Source organism: Aulonocara sp. 'chitande type north' Nkhata Bay, linkage group LG3 (genome assembly GCF_057382095.1).
Source record: "Aulonocara sp. 'chitande type north' Nkhata Bay isolate Kocher_YH1m ecotype deep benthic linkage group LG3, A_spYH_male_GT1.1, whole genome shotgun sequence".
NCBI classification, from domain to species: domain Eukaryota; kingdom Metazoa; phylum Chordata; class Actinopteri; order Cichliformes; family Cichlidae; genus Aulonocara; species Aulonocara sp. 'chitande type north' Nkhata Bay.
The window spans coordinates 45,866,491-45,879,464 of NC_141346.1; the positions used below are offsets into that span (position 1 = coordinate 45,866,491).

The window sequence follows — 12,974 nt, forward strand, 5'->3', positions numbered from 1 at the left end:
TTAGAATTCAATTAACTATCATCTTGTCTTTATTTTTAGTTAGCACAGACCTTAAACACTTAAAGCTGTAAGCTAATGATAGTTATATAAGAGCATATGCTGCTGGTGCAATAAGCTGTACTTTTACGTTCAGTGGATGATGATCTGATTAGTCGACTAATCGCAAAAATAATCGGTGACTAGTCGACTATCAAAATAATCGTTTGTGGCAGCCCTAATATATATATATATATATATATATATATATATATATATATATATATATATATATATATATATAAATAAATAAACAAACACATAACAATGGCAACTACCAAGCAAGCAGAATAATAATTAGTATCTTTTAAATACCTGTTTTCCATATGCCGACAAAAGCTGCTCCATCCTTTCACCGACCCGTCCAGTTTTCCTCTTTTTGTAAAGTCCAGTCAGCTGAGGAGCATAATCATCCAGCGTAGCATAAAACACATGTGGCAGATTCTGATTGGTGATCCGATGAAATTCAAAGTAGAGCTGAAGAGAATTCCAAAAATATTATAAGCAAAACACAGCATACTATATGAGCAGCAAATGTTATATACATAGTTGTACTTACCTGTGTCTCATGAAAGAGTGCTGGCCATGGTCCCTCGCCTGGCAAAATTTGAGGTTATTGGATGAGGGCGATTAACTTTGTCAGAATGTTGGTATGGAAAGTGCAGAATTGCTCTGTTTAAGTCTTCTAAGTTAAAATATCTCTTAGAAATCAAACCTTTAAACAATGTGCCAACTCCACTGAAATGACACCTTCAAACAGGTCGTGTAGGAAGTCAGGTGGGAAGCCTGTGACAGGATGAAAGAAAGAGAGATGGTCAGAAGGAACACAGGTGTTTTTAACACCATAGTTTTCCTTAATGTCATCATTCTGAAGCTCTTGCACAATAATTATCATGAGCATCTTTTGTTCTCATTACATAATTCCCTGTAACAGCATTTTCTGTTTGCATTTCTGTTTGGGTGGCATGACAAAACCTACAGAAATATGTAGACCTGAAACTCTCATTGAAACCAGCAAGTCCATGGGCAGAAGGTTGTCTGCCACAACAGAGTAGACAGTGCCTTTAAGACATTCACCAAGAGTCTCAATGTAGGCACCTACTTCTTCAAGAGTTTTCAGATCATTTAAGAGTGGTGACAGCATTTCCTTACACCCAAACTGGCGTACATCATTGGAATTGCACAGCAGAGCAAGCTGGGTGCAGTGTAGAGCAGAACAAGATTTAACTGGAAAGTTTTCCAGTGTCCAATAAACTGCAAAGACTTTATGTATTTTCTTTGAGGTACCAAGTGGGTTTGTGATCAAAATCATCCACATAAAGTATCATTGACAATTTCTGTCCCTCTTGTGACAGTAGAACATTTTCCTGGTAGTAGGATCCATCACAAAATGACATGAAATGTCCAGGAATCTGTGTGGGTGCTTGTTTAATTTCTTCAAGCACATCATTTTTTTTCAACAACAATTGCAAAGATGTGAGAATAGGCACATACATATAAGTGTGCTTTGACGATTCAATTAAATACTCCACAGGTTTGACATATGGAAAATTTTCTTCATAATATGATTTCCTCCTCTTTGCTGTAGATAGTGGTCCTTCAGATGTGACACATTTATGTAAAACATTACTATCAGAAACTGCCTGACAAATCTCATCCACCAGTTTGTCCGTATATGTACAGTTGTGCTTTTTCAGTATATCTACAACTGATTTTCTAACCAAAGGTTGTGATAACAAAAACAACTGATCAATATGCTCAATAATCTCCTGTGTTGCTCTCTGGGACACATGGAGAAGGGTCTGCATTTTCAAGAAAAATCCAGCCAGATTGTATTGCAACTGCTCTTCTAAACCCTCAATTCCACTGATTTCACTGGTGGATGCCACTTGATTGTCATCTGATGACTCTATTGAATCAAGCTGCATGTCATCTTTTTGTTCTACATTTATAACACTTTGCACAATGCCTTCATCATAACTTGTTGAATTTTGGTGGTCTCTGCATTTGTGGGCATTGAAGGTTGAGTAGACATTGGTTTTAAAATTGCAGTTCTTGAAAGGACATGGAACAGTTTCTTTTTGTTTTAAATGCCCCCTCAGATGGATAAACATTTGGCTTTCAATAAATGGCTTTTTAAAATTACACATAGAGCAACAAAATCCATAATTATTCAAATCTGGATAAGAACCGTCTTTTCTTTGCGTGGGAGTGTGCATTGTTGACATGTGTATCTTTAATGAATTAAATGTATTAAATGTACACATGCATGTGTTGTAGAGACAGGGTAAGGGTGAAATTGTGGAGTACTGACCATGGTTGAGCCGATAATGCTTCAACAACATGACTTTTATGGCAGTAGAAAAACTAGACAAACTACACAACTTGCAATTCCACATTTTGATACCAAATCGTTTTAAAATCACCTTTACTGGTTGTCTTTAGTGCAGTGCTGGATGATCTCTCGGCATGCTACTGCTCCTTCAATCGTCAGACTGTAATAACACAAAAGCCATGAGGACAGAAAGCTAGCAGAACAGTTTTTACTTTTACTTCACTTAAAAACAGTCAATCTGAATAACACAAGCTTGGAAAACAGTAAGATTTATTCTTGCACTACAGTTCATTTTCAATTCAGGTTGGTCAACTACTCTATACGTTATAAAATAATAAAGCAATTTTACACAAGTGAAGTACACAATAGGCTAACCCTTGGAAAGTACAGAGTCAGAAACGTTTAGGTTTGGTGCAGTGCAGCTTTGAAAAGGTAAATTATTTCGCGACTAAAATGCCACTAACCATCATATTCAAAATTTGTGAAGGCGAACTTGTCCGTTAAACTCTTAAAATTAACACTAAATAAATTTTCTACTATTTTCACTGTGCAAAAGTAGGCTACATTTGAACTTGATAAAGGTCAGAGTCAGAAAAGCGTAAACACTGATTTTACCAAAGGTTTTGTGGCATGCAGTTTGCAAAAATCAGACTACTTACCAACTATTGATTGAAACAAGCCACCAACCGTTAATTTTTTAAATTGTGAAGGCAGACTCCATACAGCGCTAGGCGGGAATTGTGTGCTGGCAAGCTAAGTTACGAGCTACTACAACAAAGTAGTCTGATAAATTACAACGAAGTACAACTAAAACAAAGCAGTCTGATAAATGTACGTTTTGTATGCTAGAAGTAAGCATTAACAAAAAAACATAAAAATAACTTTATCTTGTACTTTCCACTCTCTTGACGAGGATCCTGTCTCATGGCCGACAAGTCCAGGCAAAACACTGGGGGCGGGGCTGTGGATGATGACTAATACAAATGAATTAGCACAACTTAAACAGTTTAAAGCAACAGTACTTAAAACGTTACAAAAACATAATGTGTACTTATTACAATAAAGTTATTATATCATATGTATACTTTTGGGTCTACCTAACACACTTCATGAAAGTTACTTTAACTATTTTTCAGAACTGAGTAAGAACAACTTACTTCTTTTAGTAAGATGCACTGTTGGGTTTTACAGTGTACCTTTCTTTACTACCCATGCACTTGGACAACTCAGTGAGCATCCGCAGATTTACTTTAACTAACGGATCGTCCGTCCTTGAACCGAGAGCTTGGGGAGTTTGTTAAATGTGCTACGTGGAAAAAATCCTAGACGTAAAAGAAGGGTACGTGCAAAAATATCCCTGGCTGTTGGATGTCCAGAGAAGTGTAGCATCCTATGTTTTGTCAGTGTGTGTTAGAGACACTCAGCAGGCTGCAGGAGAGTGATGGAGGTTAACTGCATGACTGAATCTACCATAGCAGGGCATCAGACCAGGACAGCGGGACTTTTCAGTGGTACCCATGGCTCCAAGCATCTGTTCAGAAGGGGAAAATCAATCATCTCACCCCCAAGGTGTAGGAGGTGTATTGGACAAATGAGAAAACTGGCACACCTTGATGCGACTCTTACTTGACCGGTGTTGTGGCTCAGATACAAAGTTTTTCTCAATGCAGTTGACTTTTCATACTCGGACAGACTGCCACGTTATTGTGTAATTGAATACCCAGCGCCATGCCACTACACTCGCGCAGTTTGGCTACTCGGCAGAGCATCTGCAAGCAGTTCTGGTCCTGCTCTCAACTCTTTGAGGCAGGCACTGGCTGACTGCTCGGAAACAGAAAACCCCTGGCTAGCTGAGAATAATAAGTACCCATGGGAAGCTGCCAGATGGACGTTTACTGTGAGCCTAGCTGGAGAGGGAGAAATCTGTCAAACATCACAGTAGGCATCTGTGGGGGAGCAGCGCAGGTTCACATCCACTATGCCGGATAAGAGGAGTGCTCTTTGTCGAGACTAAAAGCTGTTAGATTTTTAACGTATCACATCTAGTTGATGCATTTACCGTCTTTTTTTTCTCACAAGGTCAGCAATTCACATTACATTAAAGCCACCTGTTACAGTAAAAGCTTTAAATAATGTCTAGATTATGGATGCTTTAAGGATCCATCTATCACTTGATAGTAGGGGCCATTGCAAATACAGTCTCTAAGTGCTGTGGAGGTTGGCTTTTTTCTTTATTTAATACAAACCTATTCTTAATGAACACTGTACTCAATTTTTAGCCAGATTCGACTGTATTGCTAATGCAAGGATGGAGATTAAGACAGAGATTCCTCTTTTATTAGTGTGTGACGTTTTCAGGTGTCTGCCTATGCAAAGTTTTCTCCTACATCGCCCCAAAATTTTGGTTACAGGCGATTGTTTCTGTAACTGTTCCAAAAATGATCACTCAAAAAAATAAAAAGCCTCAGTTTCTGCCTGAGATAATCCTCGAATCCTCGTCTTTTGACTCGGAGTAGAAATGTCCAGTGCCTCCACACTCCCCCCCCCACCCCATCCATATACTCTTCAATATAAAGCTATAGGCAAGGAATTACAATTGGCTCATTATGCTCTCACAAGCTCAAGGGTTTCGTAGTGGGAGAATGAGAAAGAAAGAGCACAAAGAGTTCATTCCAGCATCGTCAGCAGTGAAATAGGACCTCGGTTCTCTTAGGCAAGCTGTGCTCCCGTTATTATTGCATTATGTCTGGCAGCCCTCCTTTCAGACAGGAACTGAGCCACACTTGATCAGTGATATGACACTGGCAGAGAGGAGAGTGATTGCTGGCTGCTCAGTTAAGCAAATACCATTATGTGGTAGAAGTCTAAAAGTAGATCTATGCCTGGTGAAAATTAGAAAAGGCAAGTTTGGAGAGCATCCAGAGTGTTGGCAGCTTTGTAATAGTCCACAGTGGATTCATCTGAAGTTATTTATTTATATATATATTTTTTCCATCTCTCAGAGGATAAGAACAATGCTATTCATGGATAATGCAGCACTTTCAAGTCTCCATCTGTGTTTATCATGCCCTTGGAAAAAAAAACAACAACGACGCGCTGCATATCATTCAAAAAATATCAAGAATAAATACAAACTTCACTTTTTTTTTATATGTGCATTTTATGACAACTTTATTATAAGTGCAGGTATACGTGAGGGACTGTGTGTTTTTAACAATGATTTGGAGTTCACAGGCAACGTGGGAATTCTTGTAAGGCGAGCATATGAGAAGCCGTAACCCAGAGTCAATCATACTGGTCCCTGTGGTGGATTGTGCTTTTTTCACCCCCCCCGTGTTTTTCCCAACAACAGCTGGTTGAGTTGTTAATAAGAAATGTGACTGATAGCTTGTTAGTGTGCCTTTGCATACACTTGAGTGACAGATTCAGCAAGCGTTCACTCTTATTTCCCGCCTGTGGGAAAATCTGCTTACGTTGCATTGTGGTAGCAGCATGTCAGTTATTCCCCTCGAATTTTCGATAGAAAAACATTGACATGATAATCCCTCATCATTGGCTGATGATCACGCATGTGAGTTTCCATTCTAAGCGCATGCAGATGCTTTCGGGATGTCGTGGAACAGTAGTTTTTAGGCAGACAACATTTAGATTTGAGCTCGCTTGGACGCACCTATCGCTGTAAGTGAAGCCGGGCTGCTGTAATGAACAGATGGCTTATCTTTAACTTTATCAACAGCGGAAGCGTCGCTAGCAAATGCAATAAGTTACTCCAGTAGCTGGAGGGAGAGCTGTATCCATCAGTAGCTAACGGCATATGGTGTAGGCATATTAAGGTGTCCTCTCCCTCTATTTCCCTGCCTTCCTGTTCTGTGAGTGGTCCTGAAGCCAAGCATCAGATGCTAACTTCACAAGGCAGCGTGTGTGTGTGTGTGTGCTTGTGTTGTGAGGGTTACTGGGCACCCGATTTAAGCTCCTCAGTTTCCTGTTTCATTAATTTTCTTTTTCCCCCTTTAAACTCTCCAGACATTTGTTTACTGACTGCATTCATTAATTATATCCCCTGGTTTAGCTTTACACCTAACCCAGGACCCCATTATTTACCTACCTCTGTTGTTTTCCTATTTGTTGTTTTTCAGAATCTGGTTTTTGCTAGTTCATAGTTTCAAGGCTATTTTCAAGAGTTAAACACGTCCGTTGCCAGTCTTGGTAAAAAAATAAAAATAAAAAATGTTTTTTTATCCATTTGGAGAGAAATCACAAGGAAATATTAGCAACCATATCCGTGTCAAGAGGGTGTTGTTTTTCCTCTCTCTCCGACTAACAACCTCCATTGCCTCTCCAACCTAACCACCCAAGTAAAGCGCTCTATTCCAACATTGGAAGGAGAGCTTGTTTACCAGCTCCTCCATGTGTTGCATCCCTATTAAGCTGAACGTCAATCAAAGCCTTGTTTGCTCGAGCGAGTGGCTTCGTCTTCTGCAGACCAACATGACAGAACGGTGTTGGACACAAATCAGACGGTGCACAAAAACGACACTCACCTCATGCAGATCGGAGAAGTGCGCGGCGGCAGTTGTCGTGATTACCGGCGTCTCTCGCGAAACATCAATGCCCTCGTGTGTCTAAGGAGTGGCCCCTTGCTGAAATAAAAAAAAATCCAAAGTTCTCTGGGCTAGTAACAAGGTTGCCTCAAGGTCAGTGCTATTTCTGTGCCGACTACATTTGTCATTGTTTTTCTTTTCTTTTCTTCAGGAATGAATTAACATTGTGTAATAATCACCTCCGGTGCTTTTTAACTCTCATTCTCACTCCCAGTTTTGACACCCTTTTTATGCTAAATTTCAACTCATGTATAAAACCTCTGATATGCCGCAGCATGGATCCAACACAAACCCCCCCAAGCCTTCCCTTTCCTATTGTTACTCCATGTTACGTCTCTCTCTAATAAGCAGCGTTAATTAGCCCGCTCCTCAAAAATATAATTTTCTATTGTGTCTTCGGGGTTTGGTCATTAAATGAACAAAAGCAGTCAAACGACTGACACAATACACTCAGCTGATTAAGGGCGCAGCCATGACAAAATGTGGCTGAGAAACAATGAGGGGACCTGCTTGATTCTACATCATCCTGTTATCTCTTGTTTTTGTCTTCCACTCGGCTTGCGAAAACACGTGACCTTGTTGCACATGTTGCACATGTGAACTCTTAATTTTGAACAGAAGCCCATTTTTTGTATGCGATTAGATACACACACTGCTTAACAAATTTACTAGCCCACTACCACTATTTATGCCACAGCTGCCCTAAATTATCAGCCCTGACGAATGGCCAAAATCACTTTTTTAATGTTTTTGTAACGGTTAATCTACCAGTAAGCTCACAAGCTCTTCAATCAAAATGATATTTCTACTGCCACAATATGATTGTTGATGTTATCCGTGAACTTTCCATGAAAAAGCAGGAAAAAATAGCAAAGCCCATTTATATTTTTCGATTAACACGCCAAATTAAAGTTATTTACTTGCATACTTAAGAAAAAAAATGCTTTTAGTCATTGAATTTAATGCTTTCTCAAAGAAGTCCAGTGTTCAAATTTCAGCATAGAACCATGAATTCAGTATTATTCAACTATCAAACAGCAATATATTTTTCAGTAGATGTTTTTGTATTTTCTTGTGAAAGGTGGTTTAATAGATTTGTTAAGCACATATAAGAATATGCTACCAACACACTGCTGTTTTCATGCCTGAATTTTTATCCAGACCAAAATCTCTTCTATTTCCAATCACATCTTTTGGGATAATAGCCGAATTCATATGGTCTCCTTTGAGACAGCATCTGGCCCAAGTTGGCTCAAGCATCATACATCCATTTTGGCTGAACATTTGAGAATGATGAAGACCGCTGGACAAAATCCATGGCCTCGCTTCTCTGAGGGTTCAATGTCAGAGGTCGTTGGGTGACCAACCCATCTGTCGGTCTGGCATTACCACATAAAGTACAGGCTGGATTGTTTGTAATCGAGCAGCATGTTTCGTGGGAGTCTAAGCAGAGACAGGCTGTGTTCACGGCTTGCTCAGATGTATACTGTACATCTACATCACCGCAGAGCGTGCCAGCAGATTATGTCACTGTGGCCGATTCGATAAACAATGTTTTGATGGAGGCAAAGTGACAGTAATGTATGTATTTTTTGGGGGGGGTGGCCTATCAAGGTTTTAGAGGTATGTAATGTAAAAGCATATGCTTGAAAAGCTTCAGCAATACTACCATACATTTTAAAACACTGCATGCTTCTTTGGTGTAGATAGAAACTGACAGTTATACTTGAATTATTATAACCGTCTAAACTGAGCCCAAGGATGAGATCAGGGTCAGCTCCTGTGGCAAAAATGTTATTGGGCACAATAATAGCATTCAAGTCTTTTGCATCTTAAACCAGCGGTCCCCAACCTTTTTTGCGCCATGGACCGGTTTATGCCTGACAATATTGTCACGGACCGGCCTTTGAGGTGTCACGGATAAATACAACAAAATAAAACTAGTACCAGTACCGAAAAAAAGAAGATTTATTCATAACCAGTGTTGGTCAAGTTACTTGAAAAAAGTAATCAGTAACTAATTACTGATTACTCCCCCCAAAAAGTAATCCCGTTACTTTACTGATTACTTATTTTCAAAAGTAATTAATTACTTAGTTACTTAGTTACTTAGTTACTTTTTAAAAACACGATTTACAACCTGAAGAGGTGATAAAGTGATAGATCTTTCAGCCCAATTCTACTTTTTCTACATAATCCATCATACAAAATGTAATCAAATGGAAAAGTCTCTTTTTAAAACTTGTTTTATCAGTTTTAATCTTTTAACTTTATGCATCAAGCAAAACATTTAATTATATGCAACATTCTCTGACTTGAATAAATTAGTTTAACATTTAAACCTATTTTCTACACATTCCAGCACATAAAATAAAATATTTTTTGTGTTTTCACTCACTCTTTCAAACAGATGCAAGTAAAACACAGCAGAAAATAAATAAAGTCAAAGACTCAGCGGTCCTTTTGCTCTATTTTCACCTGTAAAGCAGGAGCAGGGTAGGCGGAGGGTTACCCTGGTGTAGGTGTGCTGCGGTCAGTTGAAGAATCCGCGCGAGTGTCTCTGTGAGTTTCCCATCACGTCGTAGCTACTCGGTGCTTGCTCGGAAGTTTAGGGGTTTTTTTCGCTGTAAAAAGAAGTTTTCTTCCCACGCACGATGAACGCTAATGTTTTTGTCACTTTTTATGGAATCAAACTCAAAGTAAGGTCAGTACTTCCACACTTTAAACGCTGCACGCTCATACTCTCTCCCGCACTCAATATATGATCCATTGTTGATCTGCACACAGCTGCTGTCACCAACGTCGCACTTGCTTACGTCACTGTCATGAGACATTCTCGCAAAAAAAATCACGGTTTTAGTAACGCAGTAACGCAGCGTTTCTACGGGAAAGTAACGGTAATCTAATTACCGATTTTGCAATAGTAATCCCTTACTTTACTCGTTACTTGAAAAAAGTAATCAGATTACAGTAACGCGTTACAAGTAACGCGTTACTGCCCATCTCTGTTCATAACACACGTGAAAAGACCCAGGAAAACCGAGTTAACGATCAAAACGATAACAAAATAACGCTGAAAACCGATAAAAACCCTGAAAACCATACATTTCACACCTGAGCCTCAACACTCTCGTGGCCCGGTACCAAACCACTCACGGACCGGTACCGGTCCGAGGCCCGGGGGTTGGGGACCGCTGTCTTAAACCAGCACATCCTCAGATCGACCATTATGGATAGAAAAGAATAAAACTGACTGGTATGCATCAGTTTTTACTTAGTTCTAGCACATGTTGCAAATTTACTACACTGGTTGGAAACGGGCAAATGTAGAAAACACAACCACATTGCACACATTTTCTTTTTATTCAGTGCTTCAAGAATCAATGAAAGGGTGATTTATTTATTTTTTATTGTGACAGTAGATGTCAAAAAAAGTTACCCATTAGATTTTCCAATAGTTAACTTCTTGAGTAACTTTGCCTCCTTTATTGGTTTTTACTTTGAGAACCAAAGCCAAAGCTGATGGGTCGTAGTTATATGAATAATGCACGCACGCACACAAATATTTTCTGTTACCTCTTCAAAAGCCACAAAAAAATAAAGCGGAAAATGCTCCCAATGACATGTAACTTGATTTCATTTTTTTCATCTATTTTTGAGAAGAATTGGTTTTGAGACCGAGTTAGAACTGCCTTTAATGCAAAATCTAATGTATCCCACTAGCTTTTCTCCCTGCCTAATGTTATTTACGGTTTCTGTCCATTGCTGCTCTGACAGAGATACAACGTGTCACATTTGTATCTTTTAAAGAAAGAAACTGATGGTCTTAAGGTCAGAAAGAGTTTTACAAGTGTGCCATCGCATCAACTCCTACGATGTCCACAGTATTCTGACTATGGGCGATTAAAAAAACAAGCTACTAATGCATCATTCATATAAGATTGAAAAGGTTTACACTATTTCTTTAAACGTCAAATTTCTCTTTTACATTGGAATTCAGCAAACATTTAGTCATGCTGTAACTTTTTATCGTTTATGTTCAGCCTCGTATTTGTTATAATTGAACATGCGAATACGTCATCATTCACAATAAAGGATGCCGTATCCAGTCGTAGTTTGGAAAATGTAACAGACTGTTGACGTGAAGCCTTAAAAATGTGTCCCACTTTCTTCTTTTTAACCATGTGGTGACCATTAACAGTGTAGTGGTTCTGCACCGTGGTAAAAGCGTGGATCTATAGAGGCTTCGCCATATTTAACCAGAGCTCTGTGTACACGGAAAGCTGCTCCAGCATGTCCCAGTGCAATACTGCTTGTGCTTTCTTCACCGAAACCAAAATAGAAACTACTGTTAATTAGTCCTCTGTGGCCTGCCATACTGAGAACCCAGGTTTGTAAATACAGGAGAGAAAGTGTCCTCAAATGTCCCTTGTTACAGATTAAGGCCTGGAGCCAGATGGGAAATTTGAGCCAGGCTGTTTTTATTTATTTTTTCGCTGCTACTGCGTGTGCATAGTCTTGGTCGGAGAAGGCACTGTCTATAGAATTCGTGTTTGTTCTGAGCCTTAAGCAATCACAGGCTCTGCTTAAGGCTAAGCCTTTGGCACGAGGAGAGTGGAATGACCTTGCAATTGGATTCAAGGTTTAGATGCACGAGGAGGAAATAAGGGCCGTAATTTCATTACTACCCTCACTATAACACAACAACTGCATTATAAACTACGCAGATGAGACATCACAATAATAACTGAGAGCAGTGCGTTCATTTATTATGTTAAAGTCATCCAGTGTCAGGATTCAGGAGAAGCGTAGGAGGCAGTGGGGTGAAACCGAAGGTGTGAAGGTGAAGGATGTGACTGAATGAGATCGATTTTAATGCAAATGACCAGAGTGCAGCTTCTTCCAGTTACATTTGCTTTGGCAAACTTCGCATAACACGTGTTACTAGCTATAGATTTGAGCAATTCATTAATTAAAATCAAAACGTGCCTTGCAGATTAGGGTGTTTTCTTTTAAGCAGCGATGTAATTGTTGGCTAGATTTGATCACATTCTGTGTTTTTCTGCTTATAAAGCTTTGCAAGTGCTATTCAGAAATCACCAGCCATGTGTAATTATGGACAGAACAGCGGAAAAACTTTCCAACCTGGCTGCCCGGAGCAGTGCTAACATCTCCCACATCCTTTGCTCTAATGCTGGCACGGTCAGTTTCAAATATGCTTTCGGTCAAGGGACTTGTAGTGACTCAGAAGGACTCATTTTCAAATGCAGTGTCACAGGCAAATGTAGGCCAGGCTCTGTTTTCCACACACATACTCAGCATTGCTAAAAAGCACAAAAGGTTAAGTCAACTATTAAAAAACTGTGATAGTAGAGTTGCTCCTTTTTACCTTAAATCAACACGAGAGACAGGAAAAAACACCAATTAAGAGAAATACTACAAACTAGTAAATGATAATATTTGATCTTGCATGAACACATACACAACAGCTGTTTTATCATCTATCATATTAAATCTTTAGGATTACGTCAGACACGTGATTATTGTAATAGTTTAGCTAGCTAAAGCTTTATTTGTTAGTTGTTGTTAGTTTGCTACTGGCTCCTCTAACTGTTTAACTTCTATCTACATACAAGTTGCTCTGGTGGTTGTACGCACTGTGTGCCACTGTTAACTGATAGTGTTAACTGATAGGGTTAGCTTAGACTCATGGACCGCTCCATGAGTCGTTTGGTACCGGGTCGCGAGAGTTGAGGCTCGGGTGTGAAATTGATAGTTTTCAGGGTTTTTATCTTTAACTCGGTTTTCCTGGGTCTTTTCCCGTGTTGTAGTTGTGTGTCTTATTTTGAAAGAAATATTTACACTTTCCCATAGTGACCGGAGAGCATTAAGGGGCAGAGAGGAGGATGTTACTCTCAGTGTTGTTGGCACATTTAAGGAGGGCGCTGCTAATAAAGTTACACAATCACACAGTGAATTCGCGTTTATCATTATATGTACAA

At 39.4% G+C, this 12,974-nt stretch overlaps 1 protein-coding gene and 1 long non-coding RNA gene across 23 annotated transcripts in view; one reads left to right on the plus strand and one right to left on the minus strand.

Moving 5' to 3' along the window:
• LOC147335864 (receptor-type tyrosine-protein phosphatase delta-like) overlaps positions 1-12,974 on the plus strand; it is a 418,922-nt gene that overhangs the window by 119,528 nt on the left and 286,420 nt on the right. The window lies entirely within an intron of this gene.
• Positions 458-3,615, minus strand: LOC147335865 (uncharacterized). Of its 2 annotated transcripts, XR_015127170.1 has the most exons (5): positions 3,031-3,615; positions 2,463-2,531; positions 752-822; positions 596-633; positions 458-513 (listed from the first exon to the last, which is right to left on the minus strand). It is a non-coding gene; the product is annotated as an uncharacterized LOC147335865 (long non-coding RNA). The 2 variants fall into 2 exon arrangements; XR_015127169.1 differs by lacking the exons at positions 458-513; positions 596-633 and having other exon boundaries at positions 640-822; positions 3,031-3,585.